The sequence below is a fragment of the Mobula hypostoma genome, chromosome 4 (assembly GCF_963921235.1).
Source record: "Mobula hypostoma chromosome 4, sMobHyp1.1, whole genome shotgun sequence".
NCBI classification, from domain to species: Eukaryota; Metazoa; Chordata; class Chondrichthyes; order Myliobatiformes; family Myliobatidae; genus Mobula; species Mobula hypostoma.
The window spans coordinates 1,552,546-1,576,794 of NC_086100.1; the positions used below are offsets into that span (position 1 = coordinate 1,552,546).

The following is a 24,249-nucleotide window of genomic DNA, read 5'->3' on the forward strand; positions in this document are numbered from 1 at the left end:
GTAAGTTTCTGGGAAAGTTCCCTTTTTTTCTCTTCCTGTATCTCGTGTAGCAAATGGCTGTTGTGTGTTCTTCATGCCAGATGTTGGAGTGCTGGGAGACCCGGAGACTCCCAGGGAACTACATCTGCATGAAGTGCATCCAGCTGCAGCTCCTTGAAGACCGTGACAGGGATCTGGAGCAGCAGCTGGATGACCTTCGGCCTGTATGGGAGAGTGAGGAGATAACCAGAGTCACACTGAAGTTGCGGGAGGCGAATGGTTGGGTGACTGTTAGGAGGAATGGAAACGTCAATAGGCAGTTAGAGCAGAGCACTCTGAGGCCATTCCCCTCAAAAACAAGTATACCGCTGTGGATACTTTTGTGGGGGATGATCTCCCAGGAGAATGCCATGGGGACCGGGTTATAGGCACTGAGCATGGGTCCGTGGTGCAGAAGGGAAAGAGAGAGAAGAAGGGAGCAGTAGTGATCATCATCATCATCATCAGGTGCCGTGTCCAGTTTGAGCTTTGACTGCCGTGGCCCACATACTCCTGTTTCGGGTCAAGTGGATCAATTCATTGGTATTCATTTCCAGTTCTCTGGCTGCTGTCTCCATCATCATTTGTCTTTGCCTTCCTCTTGCTTTCTTCCCTTCAATCTTTCCCATAATTACTGTGCATTCCAACTCCTCTTTCCTAATCACGTCCAATGAAGTTAAGCTGCTTTTTCATGATCTCATACATTATTTCTCTTTTTGTGTTTGTTCTGTTCATGACATCCTCGTTAGATATTCGTTTCGTCCATGATATTCTTTGCATCCTCCTCAAAAACCACATCTCTGCTGCTACAATTCATTTCCTCATGTTACTGGATATTGTCCAATATTCTGAGCCGTATAACATAACTGGATAAATGTAACATTTCAGTACTCTGAGGTGGGTTGTCATGCCTAGTTTAGTATTGGTCAGTATACTCTTCATTCTCGTAAAGGTGTCTTTTGCCATCCCTATTCTTCTTTTGATGTCCATGTCACACCTGCCATCTGATGTCACCCAGCTTCCTAAGTAGCAAAAGTTCTGTACTTGTTTTATGTCTTCCCCATTTATTCTCAGCCTGCAGATAGGATTCTCCTTCTTTTTGGATATCACCATACATTCTGTCTTTTTGCAATTGATAGATAGACCCATTTTTGCACTTTCTTCAACAATTATATCAATTAAGTTTTGTGGTTCTTCCTCCGTACTTGCAATTAACACAGTGTCATCTGCATATCTGAAATTATTGATGTTTTCACCGCCAACTTTGATTCCCAAGGTATCTCTGATTTTTTGTAATATTGTTTCACTGTACACATTAAATAAGTCAGGGGAGAAAACACACCCTTGTCTAACGCTTCTCTTGATTTTCTTAAACTGACTGACTTCTCCATCTATTCTTACAGCGGCAGTTTGTTCCCAGTACAGATTTCTGATTAGGCGGAGGTCTTTTGAATCTAGATCTAGAGTTTTCTGTAATATTTCAAATAATTTATTGTGCTTCACTTTATCAAATGCTTTTGTGTAGTCGATAAAACAAACAAAGAGATCTTTTTGCACTTGAATAGCTCATTCTGATAGTATCCTTAACATCAATATTGCATTTCTTGTACCTTTGTCTTTCACAAAACCACATTGTTCTTTACCTATTTCAGCTTGTATCTTACTTTTAGCTCTTGGCATCAAAATTTTTAGAAGTATCTTGGTGATTAAACTCATTAAACTTATGGTCCTATGTAACTCACATTCTATTGCTCTAAGGTTTCTTAGGAAGAGTGATAAATACTGATTTTTTTCATCTCTTCTGGTATTATTCCAGTCTCATAAATGTTATTGATTAAATCAGTAAGATTTTCAATTCCATAATCTTCAAGGGTGATAATTTGTTCTGTTACTAATTCATCAGGACCTACTGCTTTTCCTTTCTTCATCTTATTTATTGCATTACGAACTTCAGATTTTAAAATACTCGGACCTTCAAAGTTTTTCTTAATTTCTGGTTTTTCGCCTCAATCGTGTTCAAACAATTCTTGAATATACTGAATTGCTATTGAGGGAGTGCAGCGGAGGTTCACAAGGTTAATTCCAGAGATGGCGGGACTGTCATATGTTGAAAGATTGGAGCGACTGGGCTTGTATACACTGGAATTTAGAAGGATAAGAGGGGATCTGATTGAAACATGTAAGGTTATTAAGGGATTGGACACACTGGAAGCAGGAAGCATGTTCTCGCTGATGGGTGAGTCCAGAACCAGAGGCCACAGTTTAAGAATAAGGGGTGGGCCATTTAGAATGGAGTTGAGGAAAAACTTTTTCACCCAGAGAGTGGTGGATATGTGGAATGCTCTGCCCCAGAAGGCAGAGGAGGCCAAGTCTCTGGATGCTTTCAAGAAAGAGATAGATAGAGTTCTTAAAGATAGTGGTATCAAAGGTTATGGGGATAAGGCAGGAACTGGATACTGATTGTGGATGATCAGCCATGATCACAGTGAATGGCGGTGCTGGCTCGAAGGGCCAAATGGCCTACTCCTGCACCTATTGTCTATTGTCTATACTCAGTCCATATGTTCACAGTCTCATCTTTTTCCATGATAATCCGCCTTCTCCGCCATAAGTTAAGTTACTGAACCTTCTGTATCTGCCGTTGGCCTTCACTCATATCCTGAGCAGGAACCCTTGCAGGTGCTACCATTCCAGGTCAGAGCGGCCCTGGGAGCAATGAATGACTAAGGGGCAACTCCACTTTCCCCAAAACTCTGAAAGTCCCCAATCAGAGCCTCATCACCGGGTGCAGTTTAGAGTCATACCCAGGACCGGTGGTAGTGATAGGGGACTCAATAGACAGAGGAACAGGTAGGAGTTTCTGTGGACATGAACGGGACACCCAAATGGTATGTTGCCTCCCAGGTGCCTGGGTCAGGGACATCTTGGATCATGGCCGTAGCATTTCAGAGAGGGAGGGGAGCAGCCAGATGTCTTGGTACCAATGACATAGGAAGGAAAAGCAAAGAGGTTCTGAAGAGAAATTTTAGAGAGCTAGGTAGAAAGCTGAGAAGCAGGACCTCCCAGGCAGTCATTTCTGGATTGTTGCCTGTGCCACGAGCCAGTGAGGGTAAAAACAGGATGATTTGGCAGATAAATGCGTGGCTGAGAAGCTGGTACGGGGGCAGGGCTTCAGGTTCTTGGATCATTGGGATCTCTTCTGGGGGAGCTATGACCTGTTCAAAAGTAACTGGTTGTACCTGAACCCGAGAGGAACCAATATTCTCGTGGGCAGGTTTGTTAGAGCTCTTGGGGAGTGTTTAAACTAATTTGGTGGGAGAGGTGGGGGTTGGGAACCAGAGTGAAGGGACTCTGGATAGGATGGATGGTAAAAAAGTAAAGATAATGTGCACTCAGACTGTCAGGAAGGGCAGGCAGATGACAGGACAAAACTACAGCCAGTAGGGTGAGATTCGGTGCATTAGGGATGCAGAATCAAAAAGGGTAGCAAATACAGCACTCAAAGTGTTATATCTCAATTCACTGAGTATAAGAAATAAGGTGGATGATTTCGTTGCACCTTTGATGATTGTTTGGTATGATGTTGTGGCCATCACTGAATAATGGCTGAAGGATGGTTGTAGTTGGGAGCTGAATGTCCAAGGTTACACGTTGTCCAAGGAGGTGGAATGGCTCTGCTGGTAAAGAATGGCATCAAGTCAGTAGAAACATGTGACGTAGGATCGGAAGATGTTGAATCCTAGTGGGTTGAGTTAAGAAACTGTAAGAGTTAAAGGACCTATATGGCAGTTATATACAGGCCTCCCAACAGTAATTGAGATGTGGACCTCACATTACAACAGGAAATAGAAAAGGCGTGTCAAAAGGGCAATGTTATGATAGTCATGTGAGATTTTAACATGCAGATTGATTGGGAAAATCAGGTTGGAAATGGATCCCAAGAGAGTGAGTTTGTTGAATGCCTATGAGATGGCATTTTAGACCAGTTTGTCATTGAGTCTATGAGGGGATCAGCTATACTGGATTGGGAGTTATGTAATGAACCGGAGGTGATTAGGGAGTTTAAGGTAAAAAACCCTCAGGAGACAGTGATCTCATATTGATTGAGTTCAACTTGAAATTTGATAGGGAGAAAGTAAAGTCTGATGTAGCAGTACTTCAGTGGAGGAAAGGAAATTACAGTGGTATGAGAGAGGAGTTGGCCAAAGTAAATTGGAAGGAGATGCTGGCAAGGATGACAACAATGGTATGAGTTTTGAGGAAAAATTAAGGAAGGTGCAGGATAGATGTATTCCAAAAATGAAGAAATACTCAAATGGCAAAATAGTACAACCATGGCTGACAAGGGAAGTCAAAGCACATGAGTGGGCATACAACAAAGCAAAAATTAGTGGGAAGACAGAGGATTGGGAAGCTTTTAAAACCCTACAGAGAGCAACTAAAAGAATCATGAGAAGGAAAAAAATGAAATATGAAGGATGTTTCCCATGGTGGAGGGGGGGGGAGGGTCTAGGACAAGAGGGCACAGCCTCTGGAAAGAAGGACATCCATTTAAAGCGGAGGTGCAGAGAAATTTCTTTAGCCAGAGAGTGGTGAATTTGTGCAATTTATTACCACAGGCAGCTGTGGAGGCCAGGTCATTGGGTGTATTTAAGGCAGAGCTTGATAGGTTCTTGACTGGACACAGCATCAACATCTATGGGGAGAAGGCCAGGAACTCGGGTGAGGAGGGGAAAAAAGGATCAGCCATGAGTGAATGGTGGAGCAGACTCAATGGGCCTAATGGCCTAATTCTGCTCCTGTGTATAATGGTCTTATGGCTCTTTGTTCAATACAGTTTCCAAACCAATAACTCAGGGCAGACACAGACCCCAATGTTCACAAACCTGCATGTTATATTATATTGAAGAGCACCTCAAAAATAACTTCTTATTCGGAAATTATCTCCAGACCAGCAGATTACCTTGAATATCATTGTATCTACTTTAAAAGACTGATTCAGGCAAGCATCTCCCGTTTACAACATGGAGAATGTTGACCAGCTTCAGTAAGTGGCAGCCTCCATCTCCTTCAAACAAATGGCAAGAACAAAGACAATTAGTTTGTCTGCTTTCACTGTCTTTGATTCATTCAAATTCACTGATTTGTGGACTGTAGTTCTTTCTGGCCAACACTAGGTATATTTAAAGCAGAGATTGATAGTTTCTTAGGTGTCAAAGCTTATGGGGAAATGGCAAGAGAGTGGGGTTGATAGGGTAATAAATCATCCATGATAGAGTGGAGGAGCAGACCAAATAACCATATAACAATTACAGCATGGAAACAGGCCATCTCGGCCCTTCGAGTCCATGCCGAACTCTTACTCTCACCTCGTCCCACCGACCTGCACTCAGCCCATAACCCTCCATTCTTTTCCTGTCCATATATCTATCCAATTTAACTCTAAAGGACAATATCGAACCTGCCTCAACCACTTCTGCTGGAAGCTCGTTCCACACAGCTACCACCCTCTGAGTAAAGAAGTTCCCCCTCATGTTACCCCTAAACTTTTCCCCTTTATTCTCAATTCATGTCCTCTTGTTTGAATCTCCCCCACTCTCAATGGAAAAAGCCGATCCACGTCAACTCTATCTACCCCCCTCATAATTTTAAAAACCTCTATCAAGTCCTCCCTCGACCTTCTACATTCCAAAGAATAAAGACCCAACTTGTTCAACCTTTCTCTGTAACTTAGGAGATGAAACCTAGGCAACATTCTTGTCAGAGCCCCTGCTATTTCCTTACGAACTTTCCGCAAGGTCCTAGGGAATATCTTGTCAGGTCCCGGAGACTTATCCACTTTTATATTCCTTAAAAGCGTCAGTACTTCCTCTTCTTTAATCATCATACTTTCCATAACTACCCTTCTTGTTTCCCTTACCTTACACAATTCAATATCCTTCTCCTCAGTGAATACCGAAGAAAAGAAATCCTTCAAAATCTCTCCCACCTCTTTTGGTTCCACACATAGCCGTCCACTCTGATTCTCTAAGGGACAAATTTTATCCCTCACTATCCTTTTGCTATTAATATAACTGTAGAAATCCTTTGGATTTATTTTCACCTTACTTACCAAAGCAGCCTCATATCTTCTTTTAGCTTTTCTAATTTCTTTCTTAAGATTCATTTTATATTCTTTATATTCCTCGAGCACCTCATTTACTCCAAGCTGCCTATATTTATTGTAGATCTCTCTCTTTTTCTGAACCAAGTTTCCAATATTCCTTGAAAACCATGGCTCTCTCAAACTATTAACCTTTCCTTTCAACCTAACAGGAACATAAAGATCCTGTATCCTCAAAATTTCACCTTTAAATGACCTCCATTTCTCTATTACATCCTTCCCATAAAACAAATTGTCCCAATCCACTCCTTCTAAATCCTTTCGCATCTCCTCAAAGTTAGCCTTTCTCCAATCAAAAATCTCAACCCTGGATCCAGTCCTATCCTTCTCCATAATTATATTGAAACTAATGGCATTGTGATCACTGGACCCGAAGTGCTCCCAGCCACAAACCTCCATCACCTGACCTATCTCATTCCCTAACAGGAGATCCAACACTGCCCCTTCTCGAGTTGGTACCTCTGTGTATTGCTGCAAAAAACTATCTTGCACACATTTGACAAACTCCAAACTATCCAGCCCTTTTACAGAATGGGCTTCCCAGTCTATGTGTGGAAAATTAAAAACTCCCACAACCACAACCTTCTGCTTACTACAAATATCTGCTATCTCCTTACGAATTTGCTTCTCCAGTTCTCGGTCCCTATTAGGTGGTCTATAATACACCCCTATTAGCGTCACTACACCTTTCCCATTCCTCAATTCCACCCAAATAGCCTCCCTAGACGAGTCCTCTAATCTATCCTGCCAAAGCACCGCTGATATATTTTCTCTGACAAGCAGTGCAACACCTCCCACTCTTGCCCCTCTGATTCTATCACACCTGAAGCAATGAAATCCTGGAATACTTAGTTGCCAATCACCCCCCTCCTGCAACCACGTTTAACTAATAGCTACAACATAATACTTCCAGAATCGATGGGTGGAATAGTCTAATTCTGCTGCTATGTCTGACGGTTTCATTGTTACATACACTGACAAGCTGGATGTTAATGCAAGAGGTAAGAATAGTAATAACACCATAAGCAATAATTATGGTGTTATTGTTACATACACTGACAAACTGGATGTCAATGCAAGAGGTAAGAATAGTAATTTTCCAGATAACTGGAAAATTCGTGAAGCAGTGAATAAGGAGGTGGATTGTCCTGCGTTATGCATTTTGTTAGGATGTTAGTGTAAGCATCATAGGGCAGTGTGGTAAATTAAGGTACAATGGTGTACGAGTTGAAGGATCCCTGAAGGTGGCAGCACAGGTAGATGGGAGGGTAAGAAGGTGTATGTATGGAATACCTGCCTTCATTAGCCGGGGCATAGAATATAAGATTATTGGGGAACTTTATAGAACATTGTTTATGTCACACACTGGAGAACAGAGGGTAGCTCTGAGTACCACACCACAAGGAGGACGTTGTAACACTGGCAAAGGTGCAGAGGGGAAGGTCACCTGCAACTTATCTCCTTGTATTAATACCATAAGACACAGGAGCAGAATTAATCTATTCAGCCCATTGAATCTGCTCTGCCATTCCATCATGGCTGATTGTATTATCCCTCTCAACCCCAAATTTGGTTTGAGTGGTGTAATAACAACAACATCTCACTCAATGACAGTAAGACCAAGGAACAGATTGTAGACTTCAGGAGAAGGAAATCTGAGGTACATATGTCAGCCTCATCAGAGGAAATAAGTTGGTGAGGATCAAAAACTTTAAATTCCTGGGTGTAATTTTAAAACCACGAACACGAGGAATTCTGCAGATGCTGGAAATTCAAGCAAAACATATCAAAGTTGCTGGTGAACGCAGCAGGCCAGGCAGCATCTCTAGGAAGAGGTACAGTCGACGTTTCAGGCCGAGACCCTTCGTCAGGACTAACTGAAGGAAGAGCTAGTAAGAGATTTGAAAGTGGGAGGGGGAGGGGGAGATCCAAAATGATAGGAGAAGACAGGAGGGGGAGGGATGGAGCCAAGAGTTGGACAGGTTATTGGCAAAAGGGATAGGAGAGGACCATGGGACAGGAGGCCCAGGGAGAAGGAAAAGGGGGAGGGGGGGGGAAATTCCTGGGTTTCAGAGGAACTGTCCTGGACCCACCATGCAAATGCCGTTGCAAAGAAAGCATGACAGCACCCTTACTTCCTGAAGAGTCTCTGGAGTTGCAACATGACATAAAACATTTCGATAAACTTCTATAGATGTACTTTATACTTTATTGTCGCCAAACAATTGATACTAGAACATACAATTATCACAGCCATATTTGATTCTGTGCTTCCCGCTCCCTGGAGTACAAATCAATAGTAAATATTAAAAATTTAAATTTTAAATCATAAATAGAAAATAGAAAAATGGAAAGTAAGGTAGTGCAAAAAAACCGAGAGGCAGTTCCGGATATTTGGAGGGTACGGCCCAGATCTGGGTCAGGATCTGTTCAGCAGTCTTATCACAGTTGGAAAGAAGCTGTTCCCAAATCTGGCCGTATGAGTCTTCAAGCTCCTGAGCCTTCTCCCGGAGGGAAGAGGGTTGAAAAGTGTGTTGGCTGGGTGGGTTGTGTCCTTGATTATCCTGGCAGCACTGCTCCGACAGCGTGCGGTGTAAAGTGAGTCCAAGGATGGAAGATTGGTTTGTGTGATGTGCTGGGCTGTGTTCACAATCTTCTGCAGCTTCTCAGGACTAACTGAAGGAAGAGCTAGTAAGAGATTTGAAAGTGGGAGGGGGAGGGAGACCAACACCATACAACTTCCGTACCAGGTTGTGATGCACCCTAGAAGAATGCTTTCTACGGTGCATAGTAGATGTGTAGTGGAGAGTGCATTGACTGTCTGCATCATGGTCTGGTGTGGAAACACTAATGGCTTTGAATAGAAAACCGTACAAAAAGTAGTGGATTCAGCCCAGTTCATTGCGGGAGAAGTGCTATCAACCATTGAGCACACATACGTGAGATGCTGTCACAGGAAAGCAGTATCCATCATCAGAGATCCTCACCACCCCAGGGTTCTGAAGAGATTGTGGAGACATTAGTAATAACCTTTCACGAATTATTAGATTCTAGAAACTGGGAAATGTTACCCCACTCTTCAATAAGGGAGAGAGGCAGAAGAAAGGAAACTATAGGCCAGTTAGTCTGACCTCAGTGGTTGGGAAGATGTTGGAGTTGCTTACTAAGGATGAGGTCTCAGGGTACTTGGAGGCACATGATAGAATAGGTAGTAGTCAGCATGGTTTCCTCAAGGGAAAATCTTGCCTGACAAACACTTTGGAATTTGTTGAAGAAATAACAAGCAGGATTGAAAAAGGTGAATTGGTTGATATTGCGTATTTGGACTTCCAGAAGGCCTTTGACAGGATGCCATACATAAAGCTGTTTAACAAGAGCCGATGGTATTACAGGAAAGATTCTAGCATGGTTAAAGCAGTGGCTGACTGGCAGAAGGCACTGAGTGGGAATAAAGGGAGCCTTTTCTGGTTGGCTGCCAGTGACTGGTGGTGTTCCACAGGGGTCTGTGATGGGACCAGTTCTTTTAACGTTATATATGTCAATGGTTTGGATGATAGAATTGATGGCTTGCAAAATTGCAAAGACAATATGAAGATAGGTGGAGGGGCAGGTAGTTTTGAGGAAATACAGAGGCTACAGAAGGATTTATACAGATTAGGAGAATGGGCAAAGAAGTGGCAGATGGACAGTTTTGCGAAGAGTATAGTCATGAACCTAAGTTGACTATTTTCTAAGTGCAGAGAAAATACAAAAAAGGACTGAGGTGCAAAGAAATTTGAGAGACCTTGAGCAAGAATCCCTAAAAGTTAATTCACAGGTTAAGTATGTGGTGAGGGAGGCAAATGTGATGTTAGCATTCATTTAAAGAGGAATAGAATATTAGATTAGATTAGATTATGAGGACACGCAGTCCTCTTTTATCGTCATTTAGTAATGCATGCATTAAGAAATGATGCAATATTCCTCCAGAATGATATCACAGAAACACAAGACAAACCAAGACTAAAAAAACTAACAAAAACCATGTAATTATAACATATAGTTACAACAGTGCAAAGCAATACCATAATTTGATAAGAACAGACCATGGGCATGGTAAAAAAAAGTCTCAAAGTCTCTCGAGAGTCCCATCATCTCACGCAGACGGTAGAAGGGAGAAACTCTCCCTGCCATGAGCTTCCAGCGCCGCAAACTTGCCGATGCAGCACCCTGGAAGCACCCGACCACAGCTGACTCTTGAGTCCGTCCGAAAACTTCAAGGGTCCGACCAGCCCTCCGACACCGAATACCAAGCACCAACTCTGCTGAGCGCTTTGACCCCGGCCCCGGCAACAGGCAATAGGGAAAGCCGAATATTCAGGGCCTTCCCCTCCTGAAATTCTCGACTGCACAGTAGCAGCGGCAGTGAAGCAGGCATTGTTGTTTGCGTTTAATTTCAGAAGTTTCTCCAGATGTTCCTCCGTGCTTCTCACGTCTGTCTCCATCAAATCAGGATTGTGCACGGCCCCTATTTAACAAATACGATATCATTTCAGAGCGGCCGTGCGAATATGAAAGCAAGGATGTAATGTTGAAACTGGTGAGGCCTCACTACAAGTATTGTGAGAATTTTGTGCCCCTTATCTTAGAAAGGATGTGCCGAAACTGGACAGGGTTCAAAGAAGGTTCACAAAAATGATTCCAGGATTGAATGGTTTGTCATATGAAGAGCTTTTGATAGCTCTGGGCCTGAATTTACTAGAATTCAGAAGAATGAGGGGTCACTTCATTGAAACCTATTGAATGGTGAAAGGCCTTGATAGAGTGGTTGTGGAGAGGATGTTTCCTGTGGTGGGAGAGCATAAGACCAAGTTAAGTCAAGTCAAGTCAAATCAAGTCACTTTTTATTGTCAATTCGACCATAACTGCTGGTTTAGTACACAGTAAAAACGAGACAACATTTTTCAGGACCATGGTGCTACATGAAACAATACAAAAACTACACTAAACTACAGACCTACCCAGGACTGCATAAAGTGCACAAAACAGTGCAGGCATTACAATAAATAATAAACAAGACAATAGGCACAGTAGAGGGCAGTAGGCTGGTGTCAGTCCACGCTCTGGGTATTGAGGAATCTGATGGCTTGGGGGAAGAAACTGTTACATAATCTGGTCGTGAGACCCCGAATGCTTCGGTGTCTTTTGCCAGATGGCAGGAGAGAGAAGAGTTTGTATGAGGGGTGCGTGAGGTCCTTCATAATGCTGTTTTCTTTATGGATGCAGCGTGTGGCGTAAATGTCTGTAATGGTGGGAAGAGAGACCCCGTTGATCTTCTCAGCTGACCTCACTATCCGCCGCAGGGTCTTGCGATCCGAGATGGTGCAATTTCCAAACCAGGCAGTGATGCAGCTGCTCAGGATGCTCTCAATACAACCTCTGTAGAATGTGGTGAGGGTGGATGGTGGGAGATGGACTTTTCTCAGCTTTCGCAGAAAGCATGGGCTTTCTTTGCTATGGAGCTGGTGTTGAGGGACCAGGTGAGATTGTCCACCAGGTAAACACCAAGAAATTTGGTGCTCTAAATGATCTCTATGGAGGAGTCGCTGATGTTCAGCGGAGAGGACACAGCCTCAGAATAGAAGGGTGTCCATTTAGAATGGAGATAAAAAGGAAATTCTTTATCAAGCGAGTGGTGAAATGGTGGAATTCTTTGCCACAGGCAGCTGTGGAAGCTAAATCTTTATGTATATTTAAGGCAGAGATTGATAGATTCTTGATTAGTCAGAGCATGAATTGATACGGGGAGAAGACAGGACATTGGGGCTGAGAGAAACTTGGATCAGCTGTGGTGAAATAGTGCAGCAGGTTCGATTGGCCAAATGGCCTAATTCTGCTCTAAGTCTAATGGTCATATGGACTTGATCAAAGGTATCCTGGATCTTGGCACCAGGGAGGCAACATACCATCTGGGAATCTTGTTCTTGCTCACAGAACCTCCTGTTGCTCCCCTATATAACAAATTCCCTCTCACCACAGCGTGCCTCTTCTCCCCCCTTCCCTTCTGAGTCACAGAGGCAGACTCAGTGCCAGAGACCCGGCCACTGTGACTTTCCTCTGCTAGGTCATCCCACCCAACAGTATCCAAAGCGGTATATGTTGAGGGGGATGACCACAAGGGTACTGTACACTGGTCCTTAAACCCTTTCTCCTTCCTGACTGTCACCCAGTTTCCTGTGTCCTGCACCTTGGTATAACTACCTCTCTGTATGTCCTATCACCCCTCAGCGTCCAGAATGATCTGGAGTTCATCCAGTTCCAGCTCCAACTCCTCAACACAGATTGTTAGAAGCTGCAGCTGGATGCACATCTCACAGATGTAGTCATCAGGGATACTGGAGGTCTCTCTGTGTTCCCACATCCGGCAAGATTATCATTCATCTATCCTGCCTGCCATCTTGACTGTCCTCGCTGAGCAGATATAAAGAAAGGAAGGAAAAAGAGTTTAACCTTGAGCTTTGCTTTTCTGACTGAAGCCTTGAATAGCTAAAGTCCCAAGATCACCACTCTCTGTCCACTTTGACGCAGCGACTGCACTTGCCCCTGCCTTCCTTTAATGTGCTATTGCTAATCAATCCCAAGCATGTATTGGTCACTGGTGAAAACTCTTTTTTGCTGTCGTGACCTGTTGCTCCCTTTCCTACTTGGGCAGTGGACCTGAGTGAAATCCCCCCCCTCAAAACTTCTAAGTCTGGATTGGTCACTGGTCAAAGTCCTATTGTGCTGCAGTGACCCACCACTCCCTTTCCTACTCGGGCAGTGGACCTGAATGAAATCCCCTCCTCTCAAAACTTCACTGTTCAAAGCACTTTTTCTACACGTATATGAGGACCTGAAGGATGACGAGAGTGAGGGTAAGACAACAGGGATAAAGGGGGAATGTCTTGAGTTGGAGGAGGTCCTTCATGAATACCTTGCTTCAGGGTTGACCAGTGGGAGGTCAATAGAGAATTGGCTAATGTGTTAATGAGTTTAAGAAAGAGACAATGTTGGAGCTTTTGAAAAACATTTGGACAGATCAATCCCTGGGGCCCCAAGAAGCAAGGAAAGAGATTGCTGCATATTTGGTGATGATTTTTGCATCTTCCCTGGCCACAGGAGTACTTCTAGAAGATTGGCAAATATTGTTCTGTGGTTCAAGAAAATCTCCTGCAGCCTACAAACCTCAACTCTGCAGCCATCTCTCACACTCACCACCTCCACGTTCACCCTAATCCCTCACCCCTACACCTTCACCATCTCATCCTCCACCACCATCCTTCACGCTTACCCTAACCTCTCACCCTTACACCTTCACCCCGTTATCCTCCACAGCCATCCCTCATGCTCACCCTAACTCTTCACCCCCCATCCTCACAGCCATCCCTCATGCTCACCCCGACACCTTAACCCCCTCAGCCTCCCAGCCATCCCTCACACCCCTACACCTTAACCCCCTCATCCTCCCAGCCATCCCTCACACTCACCCCTACACCTTCACCCCCTCATCCTCCACAGCCATCCCTCACACCCCTACACCTTCACCCCCTCATCCTCCACAGCCATCCCTCGCACCCCTACACCTTCACTCCCATCTCCACAGCCATCCCTCACACTCACCCTAACCCCTCACCCCGACACCTTCACCCCTCACACTCACCCTAACCCCTCACCCCTACACCTTCACCCCCTCACCCTCCGCAGCCATCCCTCACACTCATCCTAACCCCTCATCCCTACACCTTCACCCCATCTCCTCAGCCATCCCTCACACTCACCCTCACCCTAACCCCTCACACTCACACTAACCCCTCACCCTCCACAGCCATCCCTCACCCTAACCCCTCACCCCTACACCTTCACCCCCTCCTGCGGTGCGGTTGAGCGCTGACGCAGTGACGTTAGGCGCGGCCCCGGGACGGCTCGACCGGCGGTGGTGAGTGTGGCACCGGGGAGACGGGAAGTAGTAGAGACCGGGGCCGGGAACCGACAGCGGGGAGGCGGGTAGCGGTAGAGACTGGGGCCGGGAACCGACACCGGAGAGGCGGGTAGTAGTGGAGACTGGAGTCGGGAAGGAGTGGAGACTGGGGCTGGGAACCGGGAACCGGCACCAGGAAGGCGGGAAAGAGTGGAGCCGGGAGCCGGGAAACGACACTGGGCAGGCGGAAGGAGTTAGCCTGGGGGCAGCGGGAGGGACTGGGCTGCGGACAGAGCCGGGAGGTCTGGTAGGGATCGGGAACCGGGGCAATTGGGAGTGAGGGTGGGACGGGGGGAGCCGTCCGAGGTTATGGGACTGTTCTAGTGTGTGACCGGCCGGAGGGGGGTATTGGGGGCCGGGCCCTGTGTGAATCGCAGACAGTTATTAATGGGATCTTGCTGTGCATTGGACTTTTGGAGACAGTCACGAGTGTTGTGGGATCTTACTGTGCATCCAGCTCACTGGTTGTGGGATCTTGCTGTGTGCCTCAGACCCTGCTGTTCGTCGAAGACGGTTACTAATTGTGAGATCTTTCTGTGCATCTGGCTGTTGGAGATGATCACTGGTGCGGTATCTTGTGCGGGCTTTGCAGTAAGGTGCTTGCTGAAGGGTCCCAGTTTCCTGTTACTGTGAGGGCAGGCTATTTGGCCTCTCAACCTGCTCACCATTCAGGATGATCAAAAACCATTCAACCTTAGGCTCAGGATCTCCCTATCATTCCCCCTCCCTCTCACTGCCCCTCCCTTCCTCTCCCCCCCTCTCTCTCTCTCCCTCACCCTCCCTCCCTCCCTCTCTCCCCCTCCTCCCTCCCTCTCTCCCCCCCTCCCTCCCTCTCTCCCCCCTCCCTCCCTCTCTCCCCCTCTCCCCCCTCCCTCCCTCTCTCCCCCTCTCCCCCCTCCCTCCCTCTCTCCCCCTCTCCCCCCTCCCTCCCTCTCTCCCCCTCTCCCCCCTCCCTCCCTCTCTCCCCCTCTCCCCCTCTCCCCCTCTCCCCCCTCCCTCCCTCTCTCCCCCCTCCCTCCCTCTCTCCCCCTCTCCCCCCTCCCTCCCTCTCTCCCCCTCCCCCCCTCCCTCCCTCTCTCCCCCCCCCCCCCTCCCTCCCTCTCTCCCCCTCCCTCCCTCCCTCTCTCCCCCTCCCTCCCTCCCTCCCTCCCCCTCCCTCCCTCTCTCCCCCCCTCCCTCCCCCCCTCCCTCCCTCTCTCCCCCCTCCCTCCCTCCCTCTCTCCCCCCTCCCTCCCTCCCTCTCTCCCCCCTCCCTCCCTCCCTCCCTCCCTCCCTCCCTCCCTCCCTCCCTCCCTCCCTCTCTCCCTCCCTCTCCTCCCCCTCCCTCCCTCCCTCTCTCTCCCCCTCCCTCCCTCCCTCTCTCCCCCTCCCTCCCTCCCTCTCTCCCCCTCCCTCCCTCTCTCCCCCCTCCCTCCCTCCCTCCCTCCCTCCCTCTCTCCCTCCCTCCCTCCCTCTCTCCCTCCCTCCCTCTCTCTCCCTCCTCCCCCTCTCTCCCCCCCTCCCTCCCTCCCTCTCTCCCCCCCTCCCTCCCTCCCTCTCTCCCCCCTCCCTCCCTCCCTCCCTCCCTCCCTCCCTCCCTCCCTCTCTCCCCCCTCCCTCCCTCCCTCCCTCCCTCTCCCTCCCTCCCTCTCCCTCCCTCCCTCCCTCTCTCCCTCTCCCTCCCTCCCTCCCTTTCCCTCCCTCCCTCTCTCCCCCTCCCTCCCTCTCTCCCCCTCCCTCCCTCTCTCTCTCCCCTCCCTCTCTCTCTCTCCCCTCCCTCTCTCTCTCTCCCCCTCCCTCTCTCTCTCTCCCCCTCCCTCCCTCTCTCTCCCCTCCCTCCCTCTCTCTCCCTCCCCCTCCCTCTCTCTCCCTCCCCCTCCCTCTCCCTCTCCCTCCCCCTCCCTCCCTCCCTCTCCCTCCCTCTCCCCCTCCCTCCCTCTCTCTCTCCCCTCCCTCTCTCTCTCTCCCCCTCCCTCTCTCTCTCTCCCCCTCCCTCTCTCTCTCTCCCCCTCCCTCCCTCTCTCTCCCCTCCCTCCCTCTCTCTCCCTCCCCCTCCCTCTCTCTCCCTCCCCCTCCCTCCCTCCCTCTCCCTCCCTCTCCCTCCCTCTCCCCCTCCCTCCCTCCCTCTCCCTCCCCCCTCTCCCTCCCCCTCCCTCCCCCTCCCTCCCCCTCCCCCTCCCTCCCCCTCCCTCCCCCTCCCTCCCTCCATCTCTCCCCCTCCCTCCCTCCCTCTCTCCCCCTCCCTCCCTCCCTCTCTCCCCCTCCCTCCCTCCCTCTCTCCCCCTCCCTCCCTCTCTCCCCCTCCCTCCCTCTCTCCCCCTCCCTCCCCTCTCTCTCCCCCTCCCTCCCTCTCTCTCTCCCCCTCCCTCCCCTCTCTCTCCCCCTCCCTCCCTCTCTCTCCCCCTCCCTCACTCTCTCTCCCTCCCCCTCCCTCCCTCCCTCTCTCTCCCTCCCCCTCCCTCCCTCCCTCTCTCCCTCTCTCTCCCCCTCTCTCCCCCCCTCTCTCCCCCCTCTCTCCCCCCTCTCTCCCCCTCCCTCCCTCCCTCCCTCCCCCTCCCTCCCTCCCTCCCTCTCTCCCCCTCCCTCCCTCTCTCTCTCCCCCTCCCTCCCTCCCTCTCTCCCCCTCCCTCCCTCTCTCTCTCCCTCCCTCCCTCCCTCTCTCCCTCCCTCCCTCCTTCCCTCTCTCTCCCTCTCTCCCTCCCTCTCTCCCCCTCCCTCCCTCCCTCCCCCTCCCTCTCCCTCCCTCCCTCCCCCCTCCCTCTCCCTCCCTCCCCCTCCCTCTCCCTCCCTCCCCCCCCCTCTCCCTCCCTCCCCCCCCCCTCTCCCTCCCTCCCTCCCCCCTCCCTCTCCCTCCCTCCCCCCTCCCTCTCCCTCCCTCCCCTCCCTCTCCCTCCCTCCCTCCCCTCCCTCTCCCTCCCTCTCCCTCCCCCTCCCTCCCCCTCCCTCCCTCTCCCTCCCTCCCTCTCCCTCTCCCTCCCTCCCTCTCCCTCTCCCTCTCTCCCTCCCCCTCCCTCTCCCTCCCCCTCCCTCTCCCTCCCTCCCTCTCCCTCTCCCTCCCTCCCTCCCTCCCTCCCTCTCCCTCTCCCTCTCCCTCCCTCCCTCCCCCTCTCCCTCCCTCCCTCCCTCCCTCTCCCTCTCCCTCTCCCTCCCTCCCTCCCCCTCTCCCTCCCTCCCTCCCTCTCTCTCCTTCTCCCTCCCTCCCTCTCTCTCCTTCTCCCTCCCTCCCTCCCTCCCTCTCTTTCTCCCTCCCTCCCTCCCTCTCTCTTTCTCCCTCCCTCCCTCCCTCTCTCTTTCTTCCTCCCTCCCTCCCTCCCTCCCTCTCTCTTTCTCCCTCTCTCTTTCTCCCTCCCTCTCCCTCTCTCCCTCCCTCCCTCCCTCTCCCTCTCTCCCTCCCTCCCTCCCTCTCCCTCTCTCCCTCCCTCTCCCTCTCTCCCTCCCTCCCCCTCTCTCCCTCCCTCCCTCCCTCTCCCTCCCTCTCCCTCCCTCTCCCTCTCCCTCCTCTCCCTCTCCCTCCCTCTCCCTCCCTCCCTCTCCCTCCCTCTCCCTCCCTCTCCCTCCCTCCCCCTCCCTCCCTCTCCCTCCCTCTCCCTCCCTCCCTCTCCCTCCCCCTCCCTCCCTCTCCCTCCCCCTCCCTCCCTCTCCCTCCCCCTCCCTCCCTCTCCCTCCCTCCCCCTCCCTCCCTCTCCCTCCCTCTCCCTCTCCCTCCCTCTCCCTCTCCCTCCCTCCCTCTCCCTCCCTCCCTCTCCCTCCCTCTCTCCCTCCCTCTCCCTCCCTCTCTCCCTCTCACTCCCTCCCTCTCTCCCTCACACTCCCTCCCTCTCTCCCTCACACTCCCTCCCTCTCTCCCTCACACTCCCTCCCTCTCCCTCCCTCCCCCTCCCTCTCCCTCCCTCCCCCTCCCTCCCCCTCCCTCTCCCTCCCTCCCCCTCCCTCCCCCTCCCCCTCCCTCCCTCTCCCTCCCCCTCCCCCTCCCTCCCTCTCCCTCCCCCTCCCTCTCCCTCCCTCTCCCTCCCCCTCCCTCCCTCTCCCTCCCTCTCCCTCCCCCTCCCTCCCTCTCCCTCCCTCTCTCTCCCTCCCTCCCTCCCCCCTCTCCCTCCCTCCCTCCCCCCTCTCCCTCCCTCCCCCCCCCTCTCCCTCCCTCCCCCCTCTCCCTCTCTCTCTCCCTCCCTCCCTCTCCCTCCCTCCCTCCCTCCCTCCTCTCCCTCCCTCCCTCCCTCCCTCCCTCCCTCTCTCTCACTCCCTCCCTCCCTCCCTCTCCCTCCCTCCCTCCCTCCCTCTCTCCCTCTCTCTCTCCCTCCCTCCCTCCCTCTCTCCCTCTCTCTCTCCCTCCCTCCCTCCCTCTCTCTCTCCCGCCCTCCCTCCCTCTCTCTCTCCCTCCCTCCCTCTCTCTCTCTCGACCTCCCTCCCTCTCTCTCCCTCCCTCCCCCTCTCTCTCCCTCCCTCCCCCTCTCTCTCTTTCTCCCTCCCTCCCTCCCTCTTTCTCTCCCTCCCTCCCTCCCTCTTTCTCTCCCTCCCTCCCTCTCTCTGCAAAAGCTGCTGTCCCCCTAATTTTCAGTAGGAGAGTTTCACCATAGTTATAAGGTGATGGGGAACTCATTTAAATTGGAGCTGTGTAGGAGGCTCTTCCCACAGACAACTGTGAATCTGGGGTAGATGGTGATGGGAAGTCTAGGAGATGGAGATATATAAATATTTCTGAAGATGATGGAGAATTGGTGCAGATGGAGGGTTGAGGTCAGTATAGATAACGCTTGATATATATGGGGTGCCACCGTAGCGAAACACTGGGCCGTCGGAGTTTGGAGTTCAGTTCCAACAACCTTTTTAAGGAGTTTGTATGTCCTCTTCATGGAATGCATGGGTTTACTCCTGGTGCTCCAGCTTCCTCCCATAGTTCAAGGTTCAAAGTAAAACTGATTATCAGTGTATGTATGTCACCACATACAGCCCTGAGGTTCTTTTTTCCCTGCAGGTTCTCTTAGCAAATTAATTGAACAGTAACTGTAAACAGGATAAATGAACAGCAGACTATTCAAATGCACATATAAATGACTAGCAATAAACAATGATAACATGAAATAACAAGTTGAAGAGTCCTCAAAGTGAGACCGTTGGTTGTAGGAAGACTAGAAATAGATGAATGTAGTTATCCCCCTTTGTTCAAGAACTTGATGGTTGAGGGGTAGTAACTGTTCCTGAACCTGGTGGTGTGAGTCCTGAGGTTCCTGTATCTTCTACCTGATGGCAGCAGTGAGAAAAGAGCATCACTTGGGTGGTGAGGATCTTTGATGATAGATGCTGCTTTTCTATGGCAACGTTTCATTTTGATGTGCTCAATGGTTGGAAGGACTTTACCTGTGCTGTACTGAGCCGAATCCATTACCTTTTGTAGGATTTTCCACTCAAAGGCATTTTGTTCCCATACTAGCTGTAATGCAGCCAGTCAGCATGCTTTCCACCACACACCTATAGAAGTTTGCCAAGGTTTTTGATGATACGCTGAATCTCTACAGACCCTGTTGGTTAATTGGTGATTGTAAATTGTCCTGTTAAATCAGGGGTTGCTGGATGGTGAGGCTTGAAGGATCTGTTCCACACTGTATCTCTAAATAAAAAAATAAAATGCTGAGGTATGATTGAGGGTCTCCTGCTCCTGTTTTCTTGAATTCTTAGTTCAAGTGTCTGTCATTCTCCAACTAGAATATATTCAGCAACGTTGCTCTCTTGGGCTGAGAATTCCCACCATTTGCATGTGCTTCCAGTAGAAATATTTTGTCTTCACTAGTCTTGAGCTCAAATACTGAAACTGTCTGCCAGTTCTAAATATCCACATGAAGACCTTCAGAATCTACAGTATATGTTGCAATAAGATCACTCCTTGTTCTGAACTCCATTGGGCAAGCCTCTTATTTATCCGTTTACTTATCTGTCTGCCTATTAGAGACAGGGCAGGACAGGCCCATCAAGTTCCAGTTTATTGTCATCTGACTGTACATATATACAACCAAACCAAACAACGGTGCACCCACTAAACACAGCACATAAAACAAAATTATTAACACACACAAGTTAATAAAATATGAATTATAATTCAAGGTGTAGTGTGCAGCATAAACAGTAAACAGTATTTTGGTTCGAAATGCTGCTGCTGTTTGCTTCAATTGTTTGCAAGTTTTTTTTTCTTGTGCATCGAGAGTTGGTCTCTCATTTTTATTTCTTATTCTTCTTTTTCTTTAAGTGGGTTCTTTCAGGTTTCTTGCTTTGCGGCTACCTGTGAGCAAGCAAAACTCAAGGTTGTGTAATTTGTACATTCTTTGATAATAAATATACTTGAATCTTGAAAAGACAAGTTGTACTGCCCAGCAACCCCATGATTTAACCCCAGCCTAAACACAGGATAAATTACAACAAACAATGAACCTACTAACTGGTATGTCTTTGGACTGTGGGAAGAAACTGGGACACCGGCAGGAAAGCCATGCAGTTCTTGGAGAGAATGTACAAACTCCTTTACAAGCAGCAATGGGAATTGAACTCCAAACTGCCCTGAGCTGTACTCTCTGGTTCTCTTCTCCCATAGGCTGTTTGCCCTATCAAGTCTTTGCTGCACTCCTATCAGTCACAACCCCCCCCCCCGCAACTTCTTTCCCTGTTTATTTTCATATGCCCATCACCTGCCACACCACCCCCAGCCCCTTCCTTTAGAGGGGAGGGTTCACAGCAGACAACTCCATTATCACTCTAAGATGCGGAGCAAACCTAGAGTTTTCAGAGGAAAGTACCATGGTAACAGAATGTGCAAACTCCACATTAGGATTGAGTCTGGGTTTGGAGCTTGTTAGCAGCAGCGTTCACAATTAGAATCAGGTTTAGCATTGGTGGAGTATGTCATAAAGTTGAGTGTTTTGCAGCAGCAGTATATTGCAATTCATAATAAATAACTATAAATTGTAGTAAGAAATATATACAGTACATAAAAAATTAAGTAACTAGTGCAAATAGAGAACAAAAATACAGAGATAGTGTTGTTCATGGGTTCATTGTCCCTAAGACCTAGAAATTTAGGAGTAGAGTTAGGCCATTCAGCCCATCAAGTCTGCTCTACCATTCCACAAGGGCTGATTTATTATCGCTCTCAACCCCATTCTCCAGCCTTCTCCCCGACGCTCTGATTATCAAACGTCCAATTTAATGTTAGAGAAATGTATACAATATGCATCCTGAAATACTTTTTCTTCACAAACATCCACGAAAACAGCAAGTGCCCCAAAGAATGAACGACAGATAAATGTAAGAGCTCCAAAGTCCCCCTCAGCTCCCCTCCCTCCCATGCGTAAACAGCAGTAAGCAACAATCCCCCCTACCCCCTCCCCCACCACCGTCAAAAAAAAGCAAGCATTGGTCCCACCACCGAGCACTCACCACGAGCAAAGACACAGACTTGCAGTTACCCCCAAAGACTTCACATTTCATCTGGTATTCGACATACCGCAGATTCCCTCTCTCCCTAATAAGGGAGAAGGAGGTATCTCCATTTTTCCAGCGAGCGGGGAAACATAACAAATAGATCGCTGGTTTATGATTTTAAAAAGTCCATTATGTCCCTTTTTTCAAGCTCTGTGCCCAAAGATCACAAAGAGCCTGAGTCTTCGGGCCCACAGCGGATATCCTGACTCCCCCGATGACACAGAGGTGTCCTGCCATGACACCGACCCTCAATCCACCCGTCTTCAGAGCCACGAGATCTTAGTCTTCCAAATTCGAGCCCGTTTCTCAGCCAAAGTCTTGGCTTGCCGAACAAAGGCCAGTTGTGAAACCCCTGAGAATGGGTCCCATTCCCGCAAAGAACTGAAGTCAGCGTGTAACTCTGGGTCAGGGTCTTCAAAAGAACCCTGAAAGGGAATAATAAAGATATTAAAGGTGGAAATAGAGCTGTTTCCGAAGATGACTCTGCTGCGCCTCCCCAAGAGAACCTGTCAGCCTTCACTGTAAATATACCCAATGACTTGGCCTCCACAGCTGTCTGTAGCAATGCATTCCACAGATTCACCACTCTCTGGCTAAAGGAATCTGATGGCAGAGGGAAAGAAGCTGTTCCTGAAACATTGAGTGTGTATCTTCAGGCTCCCGTACCACCTCTTCAATTGCAGCAATGAGAAGAGGGCATGTCCTAAGCGATCAGGGTCCTGAATGTGGGATGCTACCTTTTTAAGGCATTATCTTCTGAAGATGTCCTCGATGCTGAGGAGGCTCGTGCCCATGATGGAGCTGACTGAGTTTGCTCGATTCTTATATTCCTTGGAAAGGCAGAGCAGGCATGTGTGTAATATTTCAGGTGTGGTCTTGCTGGGATTCTATATAATGGGAGTAAGATATCACTACTCTTGTACTCAAGTTCTCTTTTAATAAAGGTTTTATTCATTGTGTGCTGATCCTACATATATCAACTTTCAGAACACTGACACCTTTCAGCTTCTCATCATATCAGAAATAAACTCTGCCAGTCTGCTTTAGGCAATAGAACAGTACAGGTCAGAAACAGGCCCTTTGGCCCACAATGTTCTGCAAACCAACTAAATGGGTAATCAAATGGCCAACTAAACTAATCTCTTTGCCTACACGCTGGCTATATCCTTGCATTTTCCTCACATTCATGTGTCTATTTAAACGTCTCTTAAAAGTCCCTAATGTATCTGCCTCTACCACCATCCCAGGCACCCACCACTCACTTTGTAAAAAAAACTTGCCCCTTACATCTTGTTTGAAATTGCCCCCTTTCACCTTAAACACATGCCCTCTGTTGTTCAATGTTTCAACACTTGGGAAAAAATATTGTCTGTCTACTCTATCTATATCTCTCATAATTTTATAAACTTCAGTCGGACCTCCGCCTCTTCTGCTCCAGAGAAAACAACCCAAGTTTGTCCAACCTCTCGTTATAGCACATGTTCTCTAATCCAGGTAAATCCTGGTAAACCTCTTCTGTACCCTCTCCAAAGTCTCAGCGGGGGGAGGGGTGTGGTGGTCACGAGAACTGTGTTTAATTCTCCAGGTGTGGCCTAACTAGAGATTTATAAGCTTTTAAGTACTTTCTCCTATCAAAGTGAATATCTCATAGTTTTCCACTACTCTCCAGTTGGCATGTCCTTGTCCAATCACTGGGTTTGTCAGTATCTCTCAATTTTTTAGAGCATAAGATATACACCCATCGAGTCTGCTCCACCGTTGCATCATGGCTGCTGCATCTCACTTTAGCTTCTCCTCAAATTCCAGTGTGAATTTGATTGTGTGATCATTTTTCCTTGCGGGTTCTTTTACGTAAGCTCTCTAATCAATTCCAGTTCATTGCACAACACTCAATCCAGAATAGTTGATCACCTTGTGGCCTCCACCATGAGCTGCTCTAAAAAGCCATCTTGTAGGCATTCTGGAAATACCCCCTCCAGGAATCCAGTGCCAACCTGGTTTTCTCAGTCTACCTGCATACTGAAGTCCCCCGCGACTTTTACAACTTCCATCAGGGTCTTTTTACCCTTGTAGTCCCTTAGCTCTATCCACAATGATTCAATACCTTCTGACCCTATGTCACCTCTTTCGAATGATTTGATTTCATTTTTTTTTACCAACAGAGCAGTGCCTTCTCTGCTTGTCTGCCTGTCCTTTCGATACAATGTGTTTTCTTTGACATTAAACTCCCAGCTATAATCTTTCAGCCATGATTCAGTGATGCCTATAATATCATACTTGCTAATCTGTAACTGTGCAACAAGGTCATCAACCTTATTTCATATACTGCACACATTCAAATATAGCACCTTCAGTCCTGTATTCACTCTGCCTTGTACATTGCAACTCATCCTGTTGACTGCAATTTTGCCCTATCACCAGTCTCTCCTTGCTTGGAGTCTCACTACACATTGCTTCTGTTTGTAAACCCAACTCCCTCATCTTCAGCACTGTCACTCCAGTTCTCACTCCCCGTCAAATTAGTTTAAACCCACCTGAACAACTCCAGCCACCCTGCCCGTAAGGATATTGGATCCCCTCAGGCTCAGGTGTAACCCGTCCCTTTTCAGTCTGCTAGTTCTGATAG

The 24,249-nt window shown here is 48.6% G+C and overlaps 1 protein-coding gene and 1 long non-coding RNA gene across 2 annotated transcripts in view; one reads left to right on the forward strand and one right to left on the reverse strand.

Moving 5' to 3' along the window:
* Nucleotides 1-13,997: 13,997 nt before the first annotated feature.
* LOC134345086 (lipoma-preferred partner homolog) overlaps nt 13,998-24,249 on the forward strand; it is a 453,573-nt gene continuing 443,321 nt past the window's right edge. The window contains exon 1 of the mRNA XM_063045237.1: nt 13,998-14,135. The gene's annotated coding sequence lies outside the window, so the exon portion shown is untranslated. The remainder of the gene's footprint in view (nt 14,136-24,249) is intronic.
* The window catches only part of LOC134345088 (uncharacterized), a 52,870-nt gene continuing 47,310 nt past the window's right edge, over nt 18,690-24,249 (reverse strand). Inside the window, exon 3 of the long non-coding RNA XR_010017599.1 lies at nt 18,690-22,048. This is a non-coding gene — a long non-coding RNA (uncharacterized LOC134345088). The remainder of the gene's footprint in view (nt 22,049-24,249) is intronic.